The sequence below is a fragment of the Oncorhynchus masou genome, unplaced genomic scaffold (genome assembly GCF_036934945.1).
Source record: "Oncorhynchus masou masou isolate Uvic2021 unplaced genomic scaffold, UVic_Omas_1.1 unplaced_scaffold_664, whole genome shotgun sequence".
NCBI lineage: Eukaryota > Metazoa > Chordata > Actinopteri > Salmoniformes > Salmonidae > Oncorhynchus > Oncorhynchus masou.
In genome coordinates this window covers 362,516-371,577 of record NW_027013085.1, presented here as the reverse complement: position 1 = coordinate 371,577, position 9,062 = coordinate 362,516, and the positions used below count along the sequence as shown (strand labels likewise).

General features: G+C 47.0%; 1 pseudogene; it reads right to left on the bottom strand.

Annotated features, from left to right (window-relative positions):
• Nucleotides 1-214: 214 nt before the first annotated feature.
• Nucleotides 215-9,062, bottom strand: part of LOC135536788 (cytoplasmic dynein 1 intermediate chain 1-like) — a 62,958-nt pseudogene continuing 54,110 nt past the window's right edge.

Genomic DNA, 9,062 nt, shown 5'->3' with positions numbered 1-9,062 from the left:
GATGAGCATATATATGAAGAAAAAAACTGAAAACAATTGGATAGAAAACAACAGTAGGCTAACTAATGTATCACATTTCAGCAAAGAAGAATAAGAATCAAGGCACAACAACAAGGGCCACGAGTTCCATCTTGTTTCAGCAGCACCCATTCTCTCATCGTTCGAACCCTTTAAATGATGGACTTAATTATTTCACCTCTCCCACATCGTAGATTCAGACACGTCCCTCCGAAGTCACCCACGGCAACCTCTCTGCCTCCCGACGCCCATCTCACACGGTTCAGAGCACACGCCCTCGATCGTCACACTCGCTGTGGGCACCTTAAAAAGAAAAAGCGTCATATTATCTTACAACCACATACCAACAACAGATAGCTATGTAGAATATGATCAAATCCTATTCTGCATCATACACATCCAGACCAGGATAAAAGAAAGTTGTACAGTGGTAAACAATTAACTAATAAAAACCGTCATGGAGAAGAACGAGCTGGAGGAGACCGCCCAGAACAGAGTGTGATGGAGAGGAACGAGCTGGAGGAGACTGTCCAGAACATAGTGTGATGGAGAGGAACGAGCTGGAGGAGACCGCCCAGAACAGAGTGTGATGGAGAGGAACGAGCTGGAGGACACCACCCAGAACAGAGTGTGATGGAGAGGAACGAGCTGGAGGAGACCGCCCAGAACAGAGTGTGATGAGAGGAACGAGCTGGAGGAGACCGCCCAGACCCTAGTGTGATGGAGAGGAACGAGCTGGAGGAGACTGCCCAGAACAGGATGTGATGGAGAGGAACGAGCTGGAGGAGACTGCCCAGAACAGTGTGATGGACAGGAGTTGTCGATGACCTATACTCCCAAAGGAACGATGGGCCATTTGTAAGTAAAGTAACCAATGAGATTGTGTGACTCACCTCAGTGTCATTGATGAGGTTCCACAGGTCCAAACGACCCATCCCATCCACGGAGGCAAAGAGAGCCGGATGCACAGGGGACCAACTGACATCATAGACATAATCTGCATTATCCTCAAAGGAGTACAGTGGCTTGTTGTGCTGGAGAGAGACAGACACAGAAAGAACAACAAAATTCAAATTCTATTCTACGAGAATTTCATTCCCATTCTAATTCTACAGAGACAGACACAGAAAGAACAACAAATTCAAATTCTATTCTACGAGAATTCTATTCCATTCTAATTCTACAGAGACACCACAAAGAATGCTGCTACTGCTGCTGAGGGTTCTTTTGGGGCCTTAGGTGGCAGTTATAACTGTCTTGTAATTGCTAGTTTAAAATGTAGATCAGGGAACAGGGGCAACACCCTGAGTAGAGTAATGTGACTTGTCTTACCTTGATTGACCACAGTTTTACAGTCCAGTCAAAGGAGGACGTGATGAAGAGGTGTGAGAAGTCGAGCAGTGCCCACAGCGTTATGGCAGCTGATCCCAGTCACTGGGCCCTGGTGCCCCCTCAAAACATCTCAGCTATACCTGCTTTACTGCACACAACAACATAATAAGGCATTCACCTAAGTACATTCAATGAGCTTTAAGATAAAGCTATCATTCCAGGTACCGTAGGTTGGCTGGTCGAAGGACACACACATATTGCAAACATCTTGCGCTGTTTTCATCGGAAACATAAATAACATCAACTTCATGAGGTTGCATTCATTTGTAACAATAAAAAACATTGTAAAATATAGATAATGTGAGAGACTGACATTACACACATCCCCCAGTGTCGTGTGCTGTTTCTATGGAAACGTGAAGACACATTCATGTTATAAATAAGTGTCCCTGTTGAGCCTCAGCTCACTAACCTGCCGTGGCGGGAGGCAGAGTACACCATCCCTTCTCGCTTCCCACCACGTAGTTGTTAACATCTCCGGCAGGGAAGGCCATTCCTGTTACTGCTACGGGCTTGGACTTATTGTAGACCAGCTCCATACTCTCCTGTTAAATGCAGGCTCATAGTTTACCTCAATAAACATGGAACAAAGACAAATACTAGTCCTTTTCTTTATGGATAAAAAAATAATTTATTTAGATAAATTCTCTGAGGAGAATTAATAGGAGTTTATTGCGATACATATGTCTCAAATGGCACCCTATTCCCTTTAGAGTGCACTACTACCCAATGGACCCTGGACAAAAGTAGTGCACTACTACCCAATGGACCCTGGACAAAAGTAGTGCACTACTACCCAATGGACCCTGGTCAAAAGTAGTGCACTACTACCCAATGGATCCTGGTCAAAAGTAGTGCACTACTACCCAATGGACCCTGGTCAAAAGTAGTGCACTACTACCCAATGGACCCTGGTCAAAAGTAGTGCACTACTACCAATGGACCCTGGTCAAAAGTAGTGCACTACTACCCAATGGACCCTGGTCAAAAGTAGTGCACTACTACCCAATGGACCCTGGTCAAAAGTAGTGCACTACTACCCAATGGACCCTGGTCAAAAGTAGTGCACTACTACCCAATGGACCCAAAAGTAGTGCACTACTACCCAATGGACCCTGGACAAAAGTAGTGCACTACTACCCAATGGACCCTGGACAAATGTAGTGCACTACTACCCAATGGACCCTGGTCAAAAGTAGTGCACTATAACGGGAATAGGGGGTCATTTAGGAAGCAGCCTTATGCCCCTCTGCTCACCTGTGGCTGAGAGAGCATGTCTAGACTCCAGGAGCACATCTTCCCATCAGTAGACACTGTTATCAGGTTGTTGGCGTTCTGGGTACCCACCACATTCACACAGTACACTGGATGCTAGAGGAAAAAACAGTAGGTCGGTTCTTAGATATGTTACCACAAATCTAACGTTGTTCCCCAGACACTTCTTCCCAACGATTCTTATATGCAATTGGCCTGGGGACGAGGTTAACACAAATCTGTTTGACATCTTTTAGAATTTGTTTAAAAAAGAAAAGCCAAACAAACAAGCTTGAATCAGAGATCAGGGGGAGATCAGTGTCTGTTAGCTTACAGTGTGTGGAGGGAGGTGTCTGTTGCCTTACAGTGTGTGGAGGGAGGTGTCTGTTAACTTACAGTGTGTGGAAGGAGGTGTCTGTTAGTTTACAGTGTGTGGAGGGAGGTGTCTGTTAGTTTACAGTGTGTGGAGGGAGGTGTCTGTTAACTTACAGTGTGTGGAGGGAGGTGTCTGTTAGTTTATAGTGTGTGGAGGGAGGTGTCTGTTAACTTACAGTGTGTGGAGGGAGGTGTCTGCTAGTTTACAGTGTGTGGAGGGAGGTGTCTGTTAACTTAGTGTGTGGTGGGAGGTGTCTGTTAGTTTACAGTGTGTAGAGGGAGGTGTCTGTTAGTTTATAGTGTGTGGAGGGAGGTGTCTGTTAACTTACAGTGTGTGGAGGGAGGTGTCTGTTAACATACAGTGTATAGAGGGAGGTGTCTGTTAACTTACAGTGTGTAGAGGGAGGTGTCTGTTAGTTTACAGTGTGTGGAGGGAGGTGTCTGTTAGTTTACAGTGTGTGGAGGGAGGTGTCTGTTAGTTTACAGTGTGTGGAGGGAGGTGTCTGTTAGTTTACAGTGTGTAGAGGGAGGTGTCTGTTAGTTTACAGTGTGTAGAGGGAGGTGTCTGTTAGTTTACAGTGTGTGGAGGGAGGTGTCTGTTAGTTTACAGTGTGTGGAGGGAGGTGTCTGTTAGTTTACAGTGTGTGGAGGGAGGTGTCTGTTAGTTTACAGTGTGTGGAGGGAGGTGTCTGTTAGTTTACAGTGTGTGGAGGGAGGTGTCTGTTAGTTTACAGTGTGTGGAGGGAGGTGTCTGTTAGTTTACAGTGTGTAGAGGGAGGTGTCTGTTAACTTACAGTGTGTGGAGGGAGGTGTCTGTTAGTTTACAGTGTGTAGAGGGAGGTGTCTGTTAACTTACAGTGTGTAGAGGGAGGTATCTGTTAACTTACAGTGTGTGGACGGAGGTGTCTGTTAACTTACAGTGTGTGGAGGGAGGTGTCTGTTAACATACAGTGTGTGGAGGGAGGTGTCTGCTAGTTTACAGTGTGTCGAGAGAGGTGTCTGCTAGTTTACAGTGTGTGGAGGGAGGTGTCTGTTAGTTTACAGTGTGTGGAGGGAGGTGTCTGTTAGTTTACAGTGTGTGGAGGGAGGTGTCTGTTAGTTTACAGTGTGTAGAGGGAGGTGTAGATTAACTTACAGTGTGTAGAGGGAGGTGTCTGTTAACTTACAGTGTGTGGAGGGAGGTGTCTGTTAGTTTACAGTGTGTGGAGGGAGGTGTCTGTTAGTTTACAGTGTGTGGAGGGAGGTGTCTGTTAGTTTACAGTGTGTGGAGGGAGGTGTCTGTTAGTTTACAGTGTGTAGAGGGAGGTGTCTGTTAACTTACAGTGTGTAGAGGGAGGTGTCTGTTAACTTACAGTGTGTAGAGGGAGGTGTCTGTTAACTTACAGTGTGTGGACGGAGGTGTCTGTTAACTTACAGTGTGTGGAGGGAGGTGTCTGTTAGTTTACAGTGTGTAGAGGGAGGTGTCTGTTAACTTACAGTGTGTAGAGGGAGATGTCTGTTAACTTACAGTGTGTGGACGGAGGTGTCTGTTAGCTTACAGTGTGTAGAGGGAGGTGTCTGTTAACTTACAGTGTGTGGAGGGAGGTGTCTGTTAACATACAGTGTATAGAGGGAGGTGTCTGTTAACTTACAGTGTGTAGAGGGAGGTGTCTGTTAACTTACAGTGTGTAGAGGGAGGTGTCTGTTAACTTACAGTGTGTGGACGGAGGTGTCTGTTAACTTATAGTGTGTGGAGGGAGGTGTCTGCTAGTTTACAGTGTGTAGAGGGAGGTGTCTGTTAACTTACAGTGTGTAGAGGGAGGTGTCTGTTAACTTACAGTGTGTGGACGGAGGTGTCTGTTAGCTTACAGTGTGTAGAGGGAGGTGTCTGTTAACTTACAGTGTGTGGAGGGAGGTGTCTGTTAAATTACAGTGTGTGGAGGGAGGTGTCTGCTAGTTTACAGTGTGTCGAGGAGGTGTCTGCTAGTTTACAGTGTGTGGAGGGAGATGTCTGTTAGTTTACAGTGTGTAGAGGGAGGTGTCTGTTAACTTACAGTGTGTAGAGGGAGGTGTCTGTTAACTTACAGTGTGAGGAGGGAGGTGTCTGTTAGTTTACAGTGCGTGGAGGGAGGTGTCTGTTAACTTACAGTGTGTGGAGGGAGGTGTCTGTTAACTTACAGTGTGTGGAGGGAGGTGTCTGCTAGTTTACAGTGTGCCGAGGGAGGTGTCTGCTAGGTTACAGTGTGTAGAGGGAGGTGTCTGTTAGTTTACAGTGTGTAGAGGGAGGTGTCTGTTAACTTACAGTGTGTAGAGGGAGGTGTCTGTTAACTTACAGTGTGTGGAGGGAGGTGTCTGTTAGTTTACAGTGCGTGGAGGGAGGTGCCTGTTAGTTTACAGTGTGCCGAGGGAGGTGTCTGCTAACTTACAGTGTGTGGAGGGAGGTGTCTGTTAGTTTACAGTGCGTGGAGGGAGGTGTCTGTTAACTTACAGTGTGTGGAGGGAGGTGTCTGTTAACTTACAGTGTGTGGAGGGAGGTGTCTGCTAGTTTACAGTGTGCCGAGGGAGGTGTCTGTTAGTTTACAGTGTGGAGGGAGGTGTCTGCTAGTTTACAGTGTGCCGAGGGAGGTGTCTGCTAGTTTACAGTGTGTGGAGGGAGGTGTCTGTTTACAGTGTTAGGGAGGTGTCTGTTAGTTTACAGTGCGTGGAGGGAGGTGTCTGTTAACTTACAGTGTGTGGAGGGAGGTGTCTGTTAACTTACAGTGTGAGGAGGGAGGTGTCTGTTAACTTACAGTGTGTAGAGGAGGTGTCTGTTAGTTTATAGTGCGTGGAGGGAGGTGTCTGTTAACTTACAGTGTGTAGAGGGAGGTGTCTGTTAACTTACAGTGTGAGGAGGGAGGTGTCTGTTAGTTTATAGTGCGTGGAGGGAGGTGTCTGTTAACTTACAGTGTGTAGAGGGAGGTGTCTGTTAACTTACAGTGTGAGGAGGGAGGTGTCTGTTAGTTTACAGTGCGTGGACGGAGGTGTCTGTTAACTTACAGTGTGTGGAGGGAGGTGTCTGCTAGTTTACAGTGTGTAGAGGGAGGTGTCTGTTAACTTACAGTGTGTAGAGGGAGATGTCTGTTAACTTACAGTGTGTGGACGGAGGTGTCTGTTAGCTTACAGTGTGTAGAGGGAGGTGTCTGTTAACTTACAGTGTGTGGAGGGAGGTGTCTGTTAACATACAGTGTATAGAGGGAGGTGTCTGTTAACTTACAGTGTGTAGAGGGAGGTGTCTGTTAACTTACAGTGTGTAGAGGGAGGTGTCTGTTAACTTACAGTGTGTGGACGGAGGTGTCTGTTAACTTATAGTGTGTGGAGGGAGGTGTCTGCTAGTTTACAGTGTGTAGAGGGAGGTGTCTGTTAACTTACAGTGTGAGGAGGGAGGTGTCTGTTAACTGCGTGGAGGGAGTGTCTGTTAACTTACAGTGTGTAGGGGAGGTGTCTGTTAACTTACAGTGTGTGGAGGGGAGGTGTCTGTTAGTTTACAGTGCGTGGACGGAGGTGTCTGTTAACTTACAGTGTGTGGAGGGAGGTGTCTGCTAGTTTACAGTGTGTAGAGGAGGTGTCTGTTAACTTACAGTGTGTAGAGGAGATGTCTGTTAACTTACAGTGTGTGGACGGAGGTGTCTGTTAGCTTACAGTGTGTAGAGGGAGGTGTCTGTTAACTTACAGTGTGTGGAGGGAGGTGTCTGTTAACATACAGTGTATAGAGGGAGGTGTCTGTTAACTTACAGTGTGTAGAGGGAGGTGTCTGTTAACTTACAGTGTGTAGAGGGAGGTGTCTGTTAACTTACAGTGTGTGGACGGAGGTGTCTGTTAACTTATAGTGTGTGGAGGGAGGTGTCTGCTAGTTTACAGTGTGTAGAGGGAGGTGTCTGTTAACTTACAGTGTGTAGAGGGAGGTGTCTGTTAACTTACAGTGTGTGGACGGAGGTGTCTGTTAGCTTACAGTGTGTAGAGGGAGGTGTCTGTTAACTTACAGTGTGTGGAGGGAGGTGTCTGTTAAATTACAGTGTGTGGAGGGAGGTGTCTGCTAGTTTACAGTGTGTCGAGGGAGGTGTCTGCTAGTTTACAGTGTGTGGAGGGAGATGTCTGTTAGTTTACAGTGTGTAGAGGGAGGTGTCTGTTAACTTACAGTGTGTAGAGGGAGGTGTCTGTTAACTTACAGTGTGAGGAGGGAGGTGTCTGTTAGTTTACAGTGCGTGGAGGGAGGTGTCTGTTAACTTACAGTGTGTGGAGGGAGGTGTCTGTTAACTTACAGTGTGTGGAGGGAGGTGTCTGCTAGTTTACAGTGTGCCGAGGGAGGTGTCTGCTAGTTTACAGTGTGTAGAGGGAGGTGTCTGTTAGTTTACAGTGTGTAGAGGTGTCTGTTAACTTACAGTGTGTAGAGGGAGGTGTCTGTTAACTTACAGTGTGTGGAGGGAGGTGTCTGTTAGTTTACAGTGCGTGGAGGGAGGTGCCTGCTAGTTTACAGTGTGCCGAGGGAGGTGTCTGCTAGTTTACAGTGTGTGGAGGGAGGTGTCTGTTAGTTTACAGTGCGTGGAGGGAGGTGTCTGTTAACTTACAGTGTGTGGAGGGAGGTGTCTGTTAACTTACAGTGTGTGGAGGGAGGTGTCTGCTAGTTTACAGTGTGCCGAGGGAGGTGTCTGTTAGTTTACAGTGCGTGGAGGGAGGTGTCTGCTAGTTTACAGTGTGCCGACGGAGGTGTCTGCTAGTTTACAGTGTGTGGAGGGAGGTGTCTGTTAGTTTACAGTGTGTGGAGGGAGGTGTCTGTTAGTTTACAGTGCGTGGAGGGAGGTGTCTGTTAACTTACAGTGTGTGGAGGGAGGTGTCTGTTAACTTACAGTGTGAGGAGGGAGGTGTCTGTTAACTTACAGTGTGTAGAGGGAGGTGTCTGTTAGTTTATAGTGCGTGGAGGGAGGTGTCTGTTAACTTACAGTGTGTAGAGGGGAGGTGTCTGTTAACTTACAGTGTGAGGAGGGAGGTGTCTGTTAGTTTATAGTGCGTGGAGGGAGGTGTCTGTTAACTTACAGTGTGTAGAGGGAGGTGTCTGTTAACTTACAGTGTGAGGAGGGAGGTGTCTGTTAGTTTACAGTGCGTGGAGGGAGGTGTCTGTTAACTTACAGTGTGTAGAGGGAGGTGTCTGTTAACTTACAGTGTGTGGAGGGAGGTGTCTGTTAGTTTACAGTGTGTGGAGGGAGGTGTCTGTTAGTTTACAGTGTGTGGAGGGAGGTGTCTGTTAGTTTACAGTGTGTGGAGGGAGGTGTCTGTTAGTTTACAGTGTGTGGAGGGAGGTGTCTGTTAACTTACAGTGTGTGGACGGAGGTGTCTGTTAACTTACAGTGTGTGGAGGGAGGTGTCTGTTAACAGTGTGTGAGGGAGGTGTCTGTTAACTTACAGTGTGTAGACAGGGAGGTGTCTGTTAACTTACAGTGTGTTAGACAGGAGGTGTCTGTTAGTTTACAGTGTGTAGAGGGAGGTGTAGATTAACTTACAGTGTGTAGAGGGAGGTGTCTGTTAACTTACAGTGTGTGGAGGGAGGTGTCTGTTAGTTTACAGTGTGTGGAGGGAGGTGTCTGTTAGTTTACAGTGTGTGGAGGGAGGTGTCTGTTAGTTTACAGTGTGTGGAGGGAGGTGTCTGTTAGTTTACAGTGTGTAGGGGAGGTGTCTGTTAACTTACAGTGTGTAGAGGGAGGTGTCTGTTAACTTACAGTGTGTAGAGGGAGGTGTCTGTTAACTTACAGTGTGTGGACGGAGATGTCTGTTAACTTACAGTGTGTGGACGTGTGTGGTGTGTAGAGGGAGGTGTCTGTTAACTTACAGTGTGTGGAGGGAGGTGTCTGTTAACATACAGTGTATAGAGGGAGGTGTCTGTTAACTTACAGTGTGTAGAGGGAGGTGTCTGTTAACTTACAGTGTGTAGAGGAGGTGTCTGTTAACTTACAGTGTTACGGAGGTGTCTGTTAGTGTGTGGAGGGAGGTGTCTGTAGTTTACAGTGTGTAGG